The sequence below is a fragment of the Diabrotica undecimpunctata genome, chromosome 3 (assembly GCF_040954645.1).
Source record: "Diabrotica undecimpunctata isolate CICGRU chromosome 3, icDiaUnde3, whole genome shotgun sequence".
NCBI classification, from domain to species: Eukaryota; Metazoa; Arthropoda; class Insecta; order Coleoptera; family Chrysomelidae; genus Diabrotica; species Diabrotica undecimpunctata.
The window spans coordinates 102266059-102284080 of NC_092805.1; positions in this window are offsets into that span (position 1 = coordinate 102266059).

Genomic DNA, 18022 nt, shown 5'->3' on the forward strand with positions numbered 1-18022 from the left:
TATTATTTTGCTGGTGATAAAGATTTGTGTATATAACCATAGTATTAAACAAGGTGTCATCAAAATATTTATAAAAATCTATTGGTTATTTTAGATTTATAAGATTTGCCTCTGTTTTTTGTGCCCATTGTATAGTAGTGGGCGTTATGTATTTTACATCTTCTCGCCACGTTATTTTGTTTTTTTTTTTTCGTTAAATCATGTGTCTTCAAAAACTCCTCCATTAACTGTTTACGTCCTAGTTTGCTTGTTAGTAGATCTTGAGAAGTAGTATCATCGTTGTTGTGCTGTGCTTTGCGAAGTGACACTTTCAGAAATTTCTGCCTCCAAATCATTTACTTTACTGTTAGTATCATTATCATTACCTAAAATTAATTTATCAGATAAGCAAAAATAACTAGTTGATGATCTTACTGATAATTCCGTCGTCTCTCTGGAGATCTTCGAACGTCAATATCTCATCAGTCTCTTCATCACAGAACTCTTCCACATCAGAAAGTTCAACCTCTATCAACTCATACTCTTATTCTTCTTTTTTACTCAATGGCTTATTTTTGTTATATTTACTCATTTTTAAAAGTATATATCTGCAAAAAAATTAAAAAAAGTAAGTAGCTGAGGTTTTTCTTTGAATCAAATTGTACTAGTAATAGTACAACTTAAATATCCCTTGTGCCACCGTATACTATTTGTAGTACATTGAAAAATACGTTGTGTTTACGATAAAAAAAGATGTATTGGTTAATAATTAATATTTAAGTCAATAAAACAAAGTATAAACTTGTAACAAAAAATTAATCGCTTACGTTTCAATCGTTTTTACTGCAAAAATTAGGAAACCGAAAATTAGGAAATAAAGAAAGCAACCGTTTCTCAGGACACGAGGTTGTCAACTGGTACTAAAACTATTAGAACTACAGACATCGTTATTGGCTACCATTTTGGTGCCTAACTGGGTAAATCTGCTATTAAGCTATAGATAGCACCACGCAGCAGAAATCGTTCATTTAGCATTACAAAAGTGCACTTCTAGTCGGTGTACTATATGTAGTACACCATGAGCGAAAGGGTTAAAGCAGCACACAAAAGAATAAAAATGTTAAATAAAGAAATTGTTATTTTTATTATAGAAGGTGTGCGAAATGAGCTCCTATAATGTCAACAGGTTCTCAAACCTATTTACTGAGGTTTCTCAATATTGTTCTGAAGCTATTTTCTTGTGGCATTTTAAAGTAGATACTATTTTATTGGAAATAAGCCACAATTAAAGGTTTAAATAAGATTATAAACGTTTCAGTTTCCAATTCGGAAATCGTTCTCAAAATACATTTGAGATTTCTCAAACTTGTTCAAGTATTATAATAGTATATTTAATATTTCAATATCTCTAACAATACTAGCTATATTTTTTCAAGTTGTATGTGTATGTGTACGTATGTTCACATACATACACAATAGAGCTTCTTTCTTATCTTTTAATATCCACTATATTTTTTTTGTGGACCTTTCCAATATTTTGGTTTTCTTTTCGCTTTTTACTGCGATGTTCAGCATAAGTAACTTATGTTGTTGGTGCACTACCATAACCATACTTAAATTGGGACATGCATGGTACCCTCAATATCTGTTTTGAATAAATATTGTACCAATTAATCAATGTATATTGTGGTGAAAATGGAGATAAAAACGTCTAACATCTTAGGTATTCAATATCTTATTCAATAGATATTAGTCAATCTAATATCTTCAAGGCATATCTAATTTCAATAATCTTCAGGGCATTCAGAAGTAACTTAACAGAATTGTATGGTTTGTCTTTCACGGCAATACTCACAATCTAGAATCTTAACCCACTTTGCTACCACGTCAGCACAGCGGTACGAATTATATTTAATTTCACCCATGTCTTAGGATTCAAATCAAATCCTAGAACCAGTTGAGTAAGATTGTGATTATAAATGTAAAAATGAAAACAGTGTTAAGTAAAGCCTATGTGCCTTTTCCTATAATCTTTACAGGCTATAGGAAGATGACACATAAATAGAAGAAGAATAAATTGTCACATAGAAAACTAAATTGACAATTGTTTCATATATTTTACTAAAACCTAATTTAATACTTTCTAATTTAATATTTTTTGTTCTTGCCATTGTTATTGTTTATCAAAATTTGTTTATAAAAGAAAATAATTCGATCTATCGATTTTTATTTTAAAGTATGTAAATATAACTAATTATTTTTATTATATAAGAAAATTACTTAATAAATTTGTTCTTTTAAGGAAAAAAAGATTTTGTTCAATCCAGATTTTCAACTATATAAATATATTATACTATATACTTTTGTGGTTCTGTCGTGAGTACCTTGGTGCAAGACAGGGTAAATAGTAATATTTTTATGTTCTTTTACTAGTGCACTTTTTTGGCCGATATAAGGTGAAGTTACTCGTGATAGGACTGAAAGCCATTGATGTTCATCCATATCCATACAGGTGTACAATATTAGACTACAGATTACACTAGGCCATCGCTGAACATCGCAGACTAGTAGCAGAACCACAAGTTGCCCCACGATGATTTTGAATAATATTGTTTCTTGTTTAACATTTGGCAGAGACTTTTTTGATGTATTTCTTAACGTATATACTTATTATGGTCTAGTGTAATTCGTAGGTATTTAGGATATTGATTATTGAGGTATTTCTGTTTTATATTGGAGCGTGGTGCTTAATTTTCTGTGTACCATTTTTTTATTGGGATGAAAACAGCATACTTCCGTTTTGCTAGCACCAGAACACAGTCTTCAATATTTAAATGTTCTTCCGCAGTTTCTTAACCTGACGTTAAAGCTACTTTAAAGTACAGTAAAAATTCACATCTTTCTTAAGCCTGACTGCAGGCCTCTTTAAATCTCAAACCAGCAAGAATCTTCACTGCCTTTCTCTGTAGACCAAATACTCTGTGAGTTTCAGCTGCATGATCCCAGTCAAGGATAGAGTATGAAAAATGGAAGTGGAATATGGAGTGATATTTAGTTAATAAAGTCTATAGTGAAACACATTTTAAAAAGTTTTTCAAAATAAAGAGATTTTTATTTAGGTTTTTGCACAAGTTATTTATATGTGAACCCCACTGTAATTTTGGGCCCAAAGAAACTCCTAAAACCTTAATCTCTCTGACTCCATCATTCATATCACCAACATTTGTCATTGTAAAAATCAATTGTTTAGTTTTATTGTTGTTCAGAACCAATCTATTTGTACTGCAGTACAAATAGGTTGGTACTACATAACTGTAGTATTAAACCATGGAGTACTTCAATAGTTAACGCATTCTCTGTTGACAACACCCCACCAACCCTCAAAACCTGCACCCTATCTTTCAGATATGATGAGCTCAATACTCTCGAAAATTTTATTTTTTTAATTTCTCCATTTTCTCCAGTCAAAAGCCTTGCTCAAGTCTCATAAAATGACTGAGTTTAATTGAAGCTTATAAAATGACTCTGTAATATATAAGGTTTAAAATATCTAAAATTGTATTTTTATTTTTGCGAAAACCAAATTGACATTCAGAAAACCATTGACTTTAAAAAAATCTACTATTTGTAATGCACTTTTCCACAATTTTCGAAATAATTGACAGCAGTGTGATTGGCCGATAATTTTCTGGAGGTGTAAACCCCCTTTTTTGAAGATTGTTCAAATTATTGCTTTTTTAAGAATAGATGGAAAAACCTGTTCTTTCATGCAGATATTAATTTGTCTAGTATTTTTAACACCACGATGTTCGTTTATGATTTTCCACATAAACTTTAGTGGATTACTAGAATTTCTGATGATGTAGTTATTTGCCATGATTTTTGCATTTTGTATCGCAATTTTGTATTGCATTTTAAAGTCTTTAGTTTGATTAGTACTTATCTAATACCTCTTCCCTGGGAAAGATTCCAAATAAGCTTCTTTCAGAACATTCATAACTCTGTTAAACTTCTTATTCACATCCATTTCTCTTACATTCACAAAGTCCCAACTTATTTCAGATATCCTATTATAAAACATAAATATACCTCTCTCTGTAATTGGCCCAACAGTAATTTTTTCTTCCTTATATTTATCTACTTGGTGCAATGAAAAACCAACCTGTTGTCCTTTGTAGTCTGAGAAACCCAGTTGTATACCTTATACCTTATACCTTAGTTGTATTTATATTGTTCGTACAAAATTTTACTTTGAAGACACTTGCCAAGACAATAGGTCTCTCTATACCAACACTTTCCAGAAGTACATCTAAAGATGTTAAAAAGGTGTTAAGAGGGTCAGATGGGCTTATATATAAACATATAATACTTACACTTACCTTCTTTAAAACAATCATACAGTATTCTCCTCCTCGATTAAGTAGTCCTATATCGATGGCATAAGAGAAACAATGCTTAAAAAAATCAATTTTCGAGAACAGTTCCACAGGAAACCACACAGCTTTCACATATTTTATTCTCCTTGATTTCATCTCTCAGTACTCTCAAAAGCATAAGGGATAACATCGTGGACTAACTTTGTCGGAAATTCGACGGTCTATACAGGCGTGAGAGTCTCACTGATGTTTTGATGCAATTCTGAAAGCTGGCTTCTCTAATATAAGGCCAGCGATTCTGTTATAAATATAAAGTTATGGTTAAGTTTCTTCAAAAGTTTATAGGAACATCTCAGTAATAATATAGGTCTTTATCTGAAAAAAACTGTTTTTTGGCCTTATAAATACTTATTTACCTATTTACTTATTTAGAACCTACTTAGCCTATCTGGCTAAATAGGTTCAACACCTATTTATCCAGACAATTGGTTGGATGAGTAAAAACAATTAGCTTTTATACTTTTTTAAATGCATATCAGACAATTTCCTATTTCGTTCATTCACTCAATTTCCTAACATTCCCATTGAAAACACTATTGGTGACTGTAAAAAAAGGAATACATGAGGACACATGCTTCACGCTAAGGTGCCGTTCATAGCGACTTTTTTTTAAACAAACAGTACAAGCAACGGTTAAAGGTAAATGACATAAAAGAAAAGACAGTCGGAAATATTACAACTAAAGTCCTACCGTATTTGACTACTTAAATAGAGAAGAGAAACAACGTGCTGTGGCAGTATGATTTTTTGTTGGGAGATGGATTGAAATAAAAATTGTATGACTTCTTGGTTATACCGATATTAACATCCAGTGGTTAAGGTCATCAAAACTGCGATCACATTCACATGTATCTGTTTACGAAAGTTTTATTTTGTAGAGGTATGTGTTCACTGTAGCATGTCCAAAAGGCATATGATATAAATTTTCCGAGAGATGGAAATCAGCTTCTCTCATTTGGGGAAGCAGATGAAAGAGTTCGATATATACTGCAGTATGTATTTTGCTACTGTTAGTAAAGGATTGCCACTTAATTTCCCAATTAAGTCTAACATGTTTCTGCGTCGCTGTATCCCATTTGGGAAACTCGTAGCATTCTATACCTACTAAAGTAACGTCTTTATTTAGACGATTTACTTTTTCATTGCCTGGAATATTAAAGTGACCTTTTACCCACACAAAGCTAACAACTCTTCTAGAGAACTAAAGGATCCTTAGCTGTTCAAGCGCTTCTAGAATTAGTTTGTTGATATATATGTGTTTAGAGAAGTATCTCAATGCGAGGAGGTCGTCCTCCTGTGAGTCGAATAAAATTATATACTGTTTGAAATATAATTTGCTGTTAATTATCCAATTCAATGCCCTGACAATTGCTACCAATTCAGCTGTGAATATAAAGCAATCTGATTATAATTTTAACTAAAAATAATCCTGAATATTGTCTATGTAAACGGCAATGGCCAACACCAGCAGACGATTTTGAGCCATCGGTATAAATTTTACAAGAGTGGTTAGTCTTCCAGCTTATCCTGTACTATGATCTTCGTGAATAATTAAACTATGTGAAGGAATTACTACAATAGGTTTATATTCATATAGTATGTCATAATTAGAGTCAAAAAATGAAATCCGTTCTTCATTGAATGGACATTGTGATAGATTGGAGAAGCAATAGCTAGAGTTTTTGTTTGCCCACTATTTATTTGTTAGATTTTCAACAGAGAGACAAGATATTTTTGTAACAAGCTGTTTCGATTATTAAACTGCATTTAAGAATAAAGTTTTGTGTTAAAAATAAACGCCTTAGATGTAAAGGTAGCTCGTTTCATTCTGCTAAAAGGGCTGGTGTAGGAATAGATTTGAGGGTTCCTAGGACTAATCTTAAGGCTTTGTATTGTATTCGATCCAATTTAATCAGACGAGATTTTGTCGCTGATCCGAAAGAAAGCTTCCATAGTCCAAAATTGATCTGGAATATGCTCTGTAAAATAACCAGTTTATTTTCGGGTCTGCTCCCCGATTGTATCGATTAACGGCCTTAAGAATATTGAAACTTTTTTCACAGTTGTTATTGCAATTAATAATATGCTCATTCCAGGTTAATTTGGGAAATTAACTTAATTAATTAATTAGTTAATTCAAGAAGTGACATTACACCAGAATGGAAAATGGGGGGAGCACGTGCGGGAGGTGGTCCGGAAAGCTGCGAATAGTGCTGCTGCGTTGGAGAGGGTGATGCCGAACATTGGAGGACCCAAATCCGAAAGGAAGAGGGTCTTACACGGTATTGTACAGTCGATCGTCCTCTACGCGGCACCAGTCTGGAGCGAGGCGGTAGAAATAACGGCCTATAGGAGTCTTATGACACGAGTGGACAGAACAAGTCTGTTGCGAGTGGCATGCGATTACAGGACTCTGTCTGCGGCAGCTTTATGGACTGTCACTGGATGTGTTCGGTTGCATGTTTTGGCGGTGGAAAGAAAATGGCTTTATGAGAGAAGAGGCCCAAACCTTACTGTGGCCGAGAGAAGACAGGAAAGGGAAAGGTCAGTTGAAAGATGGCAAGAAGAATGGAATAACACGGAAAATATGGGGCACAATGGACGAAAATGCTGATCCCGAACATAAGAGATTGGGTGGACTGTGGCCACAGGCGACTGAATTATTTCTGACGCAGGTGCTCACAGGACACGGGTGTTTTAGGACCTACGTCTATAGGATCGGAAAGGCTGATACAGATGAATGTCTATACTGTGGGTACTAGGACACTGTGGCACATACGATGTTAGATTGCAGCAGATGGATAGTGGAAAGTAACAGAATGGAGAGAGATACAGGTGTGAATTTTGTTACAGTGAGAGAAATGATTGAGAGAATCATTGAAAATAAAATAGGTTGGACTAACATACACAGCTATATCCGTGCAGTGATCAAGAAAAAGGAAGAGAAAGAAAGACAGCTGGACCAACGCTAAAGGTAAGAGTGAATGATGCTGAAAGGTGAAGCTAGAAAAGTGGGTCACACTGTATGAGTTATAATGCGTGAGTCAAACTGTGGGGAAGGAGGAAATGCCCATCTGGGAATGATGTGGATGTGTATGAATAGAGAATGAATGAATAAAGGTAGTGTTTCGGAAGTGATGCCGGCCTTACAGCGGCCATTCCGCTTCCGGATCGCTGGATGACAGAGGAGGGTCTGGTTTAGCAGGTAGGCGTTCGGCGTAAACCCGGCGACGAGTGGAGCATATTTTAAAGTACCTCGGGAATTATCGCCGGGAGTACGAAGAACGGATCATGCACTTAAGTTAGTCAGGCGGCGTCCTAAACTGAGATGTCTTTTGAAGATTCCAGACCCCCCTCTATAAAGACGAAAAAAAAGAGAGAATTTAAAGTACTAACTTTTGGTGACCTGTGTCGAAAAAAATACTACATCTGTTTTCTTAGGTGAGATATCAAGCCCATTACCATCAATATACTTTTTGCAATAAAACATATTTACTTTAAGGGCATTATTACATAAGAAAACTTATGTGGACCGATTTTTATGTACACAGTTAATCGCAAAGTTTAACAAGTAAAGAATCTCTTATCTAACGTTCTCTAATGGATTATATGAAAGTGAAACTAGGATTAACTAAGCACCAATAAGAAAAATTAATAAAAGAATGGAAATTTTTATTTAAGGACGATGATAAAGTCCATTATTTAGATAAATAAAATGTCCATTAATTTTTTAAACAAAAACACAGGAACTTAATTATCTAGTCTGGTTCTCGAAATATCACTTGCTCTGGTTTTTAATTATCATATAATTTATTAGTTTCATCAATCATCGCATCAACATTATACCACGCGAAGGCCATGTAAAAACTGTAACAAACTAGTGGATCGTAAAGTTTTTTCACATTTCTATGCCATCAAGTGCAATTATCGTGGGCAGATTTGTAGATTTATGTATATTAATGAACAAATAAGCAATCATTTAAACGTTAATTAAAGGATTTGATTTAAAATAGATATATGAAGAATGTATTTGCAATTAATGGATCTTCCTGCCTGATGCAAGGCCGTCTATATACGCGTTAGAAATTTTTATTGAGTAAAACACGTTTTGATACCACAAAAGAAATTTTTTAATTGAGATAATTTAACTTTACGGTTTGAAAGATTTTTGACTGAGGTATCGTTTTCTACATCTTTTGGGAATATAGATTTTGAAACAAACTAGTGTTGTACCTTCGAAATTGATTTTATTTCCTTAATATTATTAATTTAGAAAATATATGGTGTCTATCTACACCAATTTGAATTTAAACCTGACCAAATGTTCGGTTTTCTAAGTTTTGCCATTCATCAACATGTTGGATGCTTAAAGAAGATGATAAAATAATATTAGATGTTATTATTTGTTTGAATAATGCGATAGAATATCATTCATGTCTATATTAGTCCTAGGAAAAATTTGAAAATACTGCAAAAGTTAAAAATGGAGAACTTTTGTTAAGAACACACTTACCAAAACAAACAACACTTTATTTCTACTTTTTTTCGTTTAATACTCTAAAAGGGTCACGTACAAAGAAGTTAGTGTCTAATTTGCTAGATTTCATCCTGAATTTGTAAGGATCATAATCAGAGTGGACAATACTATCAGTAGAGGAATAAAATTTAAGGACTAAACTTCAATCTGTCATATTTTAATGCTTATGTCAGATTAACGACTAAATAGTAGACTTGGTAGAATCTGTATTAGTTTTGTAATTTGAATTCTTACTAGCAAAACTATAATTTATTTTTTGGTTTGCTGATAAAACCCCTCATGTTTTTGTTAAAGTGCTTTTAATATTCTGTATATTTTGCTTTACTATTTCTCTTTTTTTTTCTTCAGACCGACTTGACTCGAAAATGATTCGCCCATCGATCAATCAATCGAACCAAGAAACCGACAAAGACTAAAATATATGTTTAGCACCATCTGCAAGACTATTCCGTTGCATAAATATTCAAAAAATAGATAAAAAGTGGCTAATTTTTCTAAATATCTACGAAATAAATTTTTAAAGCGCATGTCCTAATTACTTTCATGATAGTAATTAGGAATATTTAAGAACTTTCGTGATCCGCCATCTAGATTCCGAGATATTAACAATGAAAATTGATCGGTCACAAAAATGAGGTTCGAGGTGGGAGCAGAAGAAGCCACCCATAATAAGTAACTAGGTGAGTTTTGCTAAAGGTTGCCATACACGCTACGATAAATCGATAACGATTTAACTCTACCGTTAAAACTGTACTGTTTGTCGATCATTCCACAACCATACACATTAAGATAAATCTTTACGATTTAAGGGTACCGTTGAAACTGTGCAGTTCTTTTTTGATTAATAATCAACAATTTTCATGTTTAATTTTACTGTTCGCGATGGCTTTGACTGACGACATGTTAGGGGTCGTGGGATATTCGCCTTGAAAAAGATAAAACAGCGAAAAAGTCGAAGTATCTGATGTAAAGACAGGCTAATGAAAGGAGAAGTTTATTCTCATGTGAATTTTTTAAAGGAATTAAAAATGTTTCCAAAATATTAGCATAATTTTCCAAGAATGGATATTGATACTTACTTATATAACTTATTATATAACGATACATCTGCTACCTATGGTAGCGCCAATTATCCAAAAGAAAGATACTGTTATGAGAAATTCTATTCTACGAACATACACGTATTGATAAAACTGCGCAGTTCCTCAGATTCGGATTCGGATAAATGTATTGAAATTTTTGCACTGTTCCGTTCGACTGTATTTTTTTTTAAATCTTAGAAAATTGTGCAGTTTTAAATCATACACGTAACGATTATCGGTGTAATTTGAAGGGTACAGTTAAATCGTAACGATATATCGTAGCCTGGTTAGGTTTAGTTAGGTTAGGTAAGTTTAAGATATGTGGGAGTGCTAATACTGCTCATTCTGGGGTGGTCGGCAGACTCAGGGAGATATACTCTGAACCTCCGAGCGTCCGGGGTCTAATGAAGTCCGGGGCATAGGGATTCTTTTCATTAACCTAGTAGTGAATAGTAAGGAGATGTGTGTAAGCACCAAAAAGTGTGCAAAAAGAATTATAGTTGGAAAGGGTAAGGAAACTGTTGCAGCCATGTTCTTGAGGGTATGCAAAAACTGACTAAATGTATGAATTATGGAGGAAGAGCATAGGACTGTCAGTGTTTGGTTTGACTAGAGAGATAACAAAAGGCACCAAGCCCATATAAAGAAAAGATGTGGTTATAGTGACGAAGGGAAGGACACGTCCTATGCCGATCTTTAGAGGGTGTAGTTCTCGAGCGAGGGAGTGGAAGGGATATGGCAGAAACGATGAAGGGATTTTTCTTTTTGGGGTACCTGTGCAATTGAAGTGGTAGCAAAAAATTGGGATATGAAAGAACGGGATCCTGATCGGAGATGAACGATGAACGAGATGAACGATATTTACGTTGGAGGATAGAGTAAAGGCAGCGTGAGTACGCAGGCAGCAATGCTGGCTTTAAAAGTAAAAGGAATTATACCTTACACAGTGGCTTAAATGCGACTCTGGAGTTTAAGGTTGTGGCTGAGAAGATGATAATGTGGGAACTACTCCGAGTAGTTTGGCAAACTGCCTGGTAGAAAAAAGGGTTAAGTTAGATTAGCGTGCAGTGTTATAGCTGCCAGACATTTGGACGCCGCAGAATCAACTGTAATATTGGGAAGGAGACGAATATTTGTAGAAGGTGTGACAAGGAGGGCCATAGTACTCGGAAATGCAAAAACATAATGAAGTTTTACAGTAACAGCAATGTGTAGGGCTACTTAAGTTAAGGTCGAGTGTGTCATAACGAGTCTAGGCGTAGATAGCAATCAGGGATCGGTCAGATGTGGGTCTTTAATTCGTAATGACGACGCATCCCAGTCTTGAATTAAAGATTCTCCAAACTAATGTGGGCTGTAAATTTGGTTGTTTCTAACAGAAATCCGAAGCCAAAGTTTGTTAAAGGCGATTCCTGATTGTACATCAACATCATCTACGCGATACAGGTAACACCTCGAAACTTAAAAAACTGGATCGTACTTGATGGCACTAATCACAGTTTACCTTAAACGGGAGTACCAGATAGACAGGGGTGTGCTTGATAAGCGTGTAAGATTTGAAATAGAACACGTGAGACAACGTTTGCCATCTGTGACCAGATAATGAACTGTGATAATAAGATCAGTACCCGTAAACTGGCCCTGAAACTGATTGAGTGTGTGCATATGGGCGTGCGTGGTGATAAGCGAGGTGTACCTTTCCCACAGTGAACTAGCCTTAAAGTCACGCAAGCCACAGACGAGTTACCATCTGAGGCGATTATGTGCCTAATGGAGCCTGTGTGGCTTTTAAACCATATGAACGCTCTGCTTATCACAGAGGTGTTTTCTAAAAACTCCAATTCTAATTTTACTTCCCCCAATGAACAGAAAATTTCTTTAACTTGACATTAACAGAAACAACTTTTTTAGTTATTCCGGGCATTCCATCAACAAATCAAAAAAACTATAATAGTCTTGAGCTTCTCCCTAATTATTTTTAAAATTCATTACATCAGTATCGTTTATTAGGTTAAATAGTAGGTGTTACTAAATTTGCCATTCTTCAAATTGAATATTAACATTAATCATAATTAATCAAACCCGAAATTAATTTGACACGTACCTATCATGTAACATAATAAAACAAATTGATTTTAAAAAATACTAAGAGATGAAAGTATACAGATGGAGACGATCTTAAATGCATTTTGTTATGCTGTTACATAAAACTACAAAAGGTTAGAACTTTTATCCGAGATAAACTTTTTGCGATTTTATTAATATATGCATGATAGTATTTATTTCAAAATATATTTCAAGTACTTATGTAAGATGCTCGATACCGTTAACATTTTAACAAAAAATTAAAGAAAGGGTGAGAACAAAAGAAGTACGCATCTAAAGTCAACTCTCTCTACATTTTTTTTTATTCATAAAACTTGAATTAGTACTTTTTATGTTACTGAACATTGTTTTGTACTGGTTTAAACGACGTAATCATTTAAAAGAGTGGACAGGCTTTATTTTATAAAGTTATTTTACATAGGATTATATGGCATTTATTATTTCATTTCAAATATATTGTGGTAGTCAGCATATTCCTTGATTGTTGCTGGATTCTGTTGCTGCGAAACAAAATGGTGACGTATAAAAAAATTATAATTTGGTAATGCTTTACTTTTAGACAAAACGCTTAAATACCTAGGTCACTGTAGATTAACTTTTGCACATATTGATACAATTACGTTTGTTTATTTATTTACATATGTTAAACACATGACATGGTTTACATTTTTCTTAAATGACAATATAATTTGAAAGTCCACAAGAAAAACTAAATTTCTGCAGTTTGCTGTATACCATGAATAACAAAAGTTTTATTAATTAATCCTTAGTTAATCCTTTATAAAAGGTATATAATTAAAAAGACCCTTTCAAGCTACATCACACAACGTTTTCGGACTAAAAAGTCCATCATCAGTGTATTATTAACAGGTATACATGGGTCAAGCCACTAAATATCTCGGTAGAACCCTTAATTGCACTTGTTATGTGTTACAATATTGTAAAAAATAAGTTGTAATATTAAACTATTTAACAGATACACTGCATGACAACGCAAGACCCCCAATAGGGGTTGTTTGTTTGCCCCCACATCTTGTCTGAATGGATTCTTGATTGCAACTGAAGTAGGAGGGTCAGCAACAAACCCTATTTGGAGTCTTACGTTGCCATGAGTGTATTTATTAAATACTTTAACATCAAGAAATATTTTCAACAATAATGTAACGCATAACAAATTTTGTAACTTTTTAAGAGTTTTTATCCAGATATTTATTGGCTTGACTCCTGTATGTCTGGCAATAATACACTGATGATGGAATTTTTAGTCCAAAAACGTTCTGTAATCTAGCCCGAAAGGGTCTTTTTGGTTATATACCTTTTATAAAGAATAATTTGAAAGCATTTTTGTTGTCAATCTCTGTCTAGATATATGTTCTATTATTACCTGTCATTTAAAAATAGCTACCGTTCATTGTTTAATGGCCACAGTGTAAAAAAATATGACTTACACCTAATAATATAGCTGTTTTCAACTTTTCGGAAAAACACGCGAGTCTATTTATTTTTTCATTTTCACTCATTCATTTTTCGAAATAATTTTCATTTTACCAAGGTGGGCATGTTTCATAAAATAGGCAGACTACAAAATCATTGTGGGAGCTTAAACCTTTTTCCCTTCTTTTGCCTCTAAATATTGAACAGTTGTCATATAAAAAGACGCGACAGAATTTTACAAAAATCTAGAAACATGCTGATTGGCACATTAGTTTTTAAATGAGGTGATGCTTATTATGTTATTCTATTTCAAATACATTTACAAAATGGCGACCACCTCAATTTTAGATGATTATAATTATAGTGACTAACTCAGTTCAGTTCCTAATCACATTCATATGCCTCATTTTTTATTATTAAAGTTCTCAATTTTTTTTTTAATTTTTTGGATAAAATTTTTAATTTTTATTTTTTATGTTGTGGTATTAAACAATACATACAACCCTGAATTTTTAACCTTTTATCATCAAACATTATTTTTTGATAACCATATTAGTGTCACAGAGTTGGTTGCCATACTCCTCCGAAATCGCTTTATCGATTTTTATGAAATTTTATATTGGTCCCACTACAAAATCACCACCTTTATAACGTAGTTAATCTAACTTGCATTTTTTCATACTACAGTGCTTGGATGAGTGACTGCTTGGGAACACCGCATGTTGTTGCCATGTGAAACATTTCTTCTGCGAAACGGCTGGACCGATTTTTCTGAAATTTTACATGTGTATTTTGTATCACCCCAAAAATATTTTTTATTTTTCAAACAAATTTTTTATTTTTACGTTTTTATGATGTGACATTACAAATACATACAGCCCTTAATTTTTACCTCTTTATTACCAACTCATTTTTTTATAGCTATATTAGTGTTAGTTAGTTGAGATACTTCTCCGAAATGGCTAAACCGGTTTTTATTAAATTCTACATGTGTAGGTCCAAAAATAGGTTGTTATCTATTTTTCATACGCCTAAGGGGTAAGGGTGGTTCACCCAAAAAAATTTTTTAAACAAATTGTTTATTTTTATGTTTTTATGATGTAGCATTAAAAATACATACACACCTTAATTTTCACCCCTCTATTACTAACCCCTAATTATTAATAGCCATATTAGTATCACTGAGTAAGTTGCCATACTTCCCCGAAATGGCTAGAGAAATTTTTATGAAATTTTACACATATATTCGGTAGGTTTGGGAATAGGTCGTAATCCATTTTTCATACCAGTGAGGATTAAGAGTGGTTCACCCCAAACATTTTTTTTTTAATTTTTTTACATTTTCTATGCACCTACGTTTTTAGGTTCTTAAACAATTTTGCTACTAACAAAAAGAGAAATCAAATGATTTCTACCTAGCGAAACCGAATTCAAATTTTTACCACTGTGTTTCCTAAAACTTGCGAACCAAACAGCTGGATAAATTACTCGGCAAGGGAATCTAAAATTGCATTCCACATGCCGTTCATCCTGGTCAAAATTCGTAGTGAATTCAGTTTCTGGTACTCCAAACGAAGTAAGTAACAAACCATAATGACGGTATTAGATTTTTGTTTTGATACAGGATAACTATTTATTAGGACGGTAGAGATTTTAGCACGGGAGAGATTTTTGTTTTGGTTCAGAGCAGTGGCTATACCGTTCTGACGAGACCTAAAGAAGTCGAAATACGTATAAGCGATTGTCGCTGCCCTGTATGAAAACAAAAATCTAATACCATCATTATGTTAAATTTTGCTACTCTTTGCAGTATCATTTGTTTTACGTTCTGTATAACATATCAGCTTCTTTATTTTGTTTTCCTAATTTTTCTCTCCTCCCGTTTTTAAATAATTTATATTAATATAATAACCCTTTATTTTTGTGTATTGTTTTGTTCTTATCCTAAAAAATAATTTGCGCTTAAATTGTACTTTTCAATTTCTGTCTTGTCAACTAACTTTTCGATGCCCTGATATTCAAAATTTTAATATTTATACATTATTTAATTTTATAAGATCTTTCTAATCTAAATGTTTGTCGTTTTACCGTAACTTGGGTCTCATATAATGGAACAAAAATACTGGGATTAGCTTTGCCATTCCACTAGGCTCGATCCCAAAGCTTGGTGCAGTATTCATCTATGTGTTAAACTACTAAGAGACCTGATAATATACCTACTGTAAGCAATTTTCCATCCAGCAGCCATTTAACGAAGCAGGGCAAGTTAAGTGGTTTTTTTGGATCATGTTTTCCATTCTTTGTTATTAACCTATTCAGCAACTTTGTACAGGAATTACTGTAACGTAGAGGCAGGCGTATTTATTTAAATAAAACGTTTGTTTATATTTTATGTTATGCTTTAATCTCCATTGTAATCGTTTTTGCTACTATTGTTTGTCCCAGGGATTAGCCGAACTATCTCTGAGAAGAGCTAGCCAGGGTAGGGATTTCCATGATTGTCTTTGTGGTGGTTTAAGTAAGGTTGACCTCCTCACGATCCTAAGTCAATTCTGGATGTTAAAATGCTATAACCCACGTAGTTAAAACCTTACACATTGACTCAATGAAGCAATAAGTCCAGGCAATAAGACAATAACGTCCAGGGAAGCTTTCACGAAGTGTGAACTTCTGCACAAAAATGCTCGGCCTCATGTTGCCAAAGTAGTAAAAGAAAAACTACAATAAAAAATAAAAGATATTAGTGCATCCACTTTATAGTAAGGATTTATCGCCTTGAGATTGTCACATCTTTGAGCCAAAGAAAAAGGTGTTAACTGGTAATTATTTTCAGTCGTATGAAGAAGTACAAAATGCCGTAAAATAATTTTTTGAGAAATAGCCACAAGAATTCTTTAAGTAAAGTATACATCGGTTGATCGAGAAGCCATGGGCTTTCATGTCATGTTATGGTGAATTATGTGTTCCGGGATGCTATATATATAATACATAGAAAATTTCTCCCTCTTCTCTATTCTTTTATATGGTATCGAAGGTTGTACTTTGACAGATGCACACAGATGCGAATACGGTAGGTACGCTGTTACGGTAGATAGAGTTCGTAACGAGGTTGTTTTCCAGCTTATGTGAAAAGTTACGAAAGCGGTCAGAACAGTAAAAAATCGCAAACTGGAATATTTCGGCTATGTTATGCTTCACCCAGAAAAATATAATATACTTCATTTAATAATTCAAGGTAAGATACATGGAAGAAGTGGGCCAGGTTAAAGACAAACGTCATGGCTTAAATACCCGAGAAAATGGTTTAACAGATTCTCTGCGTCTCTTTTCCGAGCTGCCATCAACAAAATTAGTATAGCCAATTTTATAGCCAACGCAAATAATCTAGCAGGGCACAAGAAGAAGAAGAATAGAAAATTTATTGTTTATGAACACATTTTAGACGAAAACAAAAGGATTTCACTAACTATATAATTATTGAATGTGCCGCCACTGTCGATTATGAATTTAATTGGGTACGGCTCATTGATGGTTTCTTTGTATGTTTCGTCTAATCCGAATTTATTTATCTAGGTCTATGTGAAGAATTCGGCAGAACTCATTATGTTTCGGTAATTGTATTGCTTTATAGTGGGTGATGACATGATGCAATTTTCTTTATTGAATCGAAACTAATAAACGCAGACGTCTACCGGTTATTGTCTGTTATTTGTAAAAATGTATTGTTCACTTCTTTTTTTTCGATTATGTAAAGATCACTAAAAAATATTGTCAAAAAAGAAACTAATTTTTTAAACAAAAAGCAGAAAATATATAATAATATATAAAAATATAATAATGATATAAATGGCAGTTTGTATTTAGCACACTGATGCTCTGACAAGATTTGTGGTTGTTATGTTAAACCACGTACGTAGATTTTTCAGTACTGTAAAGTTGTGTCAATCTATATCTTTCGCTGTTCCTTAGAATGTGACCGAGGTATTTAATTTTGGCTATTTTTATTGTGGTTAACAGTTTTTTCTTTTTGTATTCTTAATAAACTTACTTACTTAATCAGTAGACCCATTTGTACCTTTCGGTGTTGGGCCGTTTAAAATACAATTCATTACATTACACTATTTGACGGTCTTCTGAGGTGTCCTAGCTCTTAACGAACTTTCTCCATTCCTTCCTATTGGATGCCATCTGTGTTGCTTCCTGCCAAGTCTTACCCTTACTCTGTAGTATCTGCGAGTATCTGCGAGTATCTGCGTTTTATTCTTAATAAAACGTTTTGATTAGTCACGTGGTCAGTATAAGATATCTTTAGGATTCGACGATAAAATCACATTTTGAAAGCTTCAGTTTTCTTTTAGGTAACGTCTGCAAAAGTCCACAACTCAACTCCGTACAATATTATAGGAAGGACATTAAATCGTAGTATGCTGATTTTTATGGGTATTGAT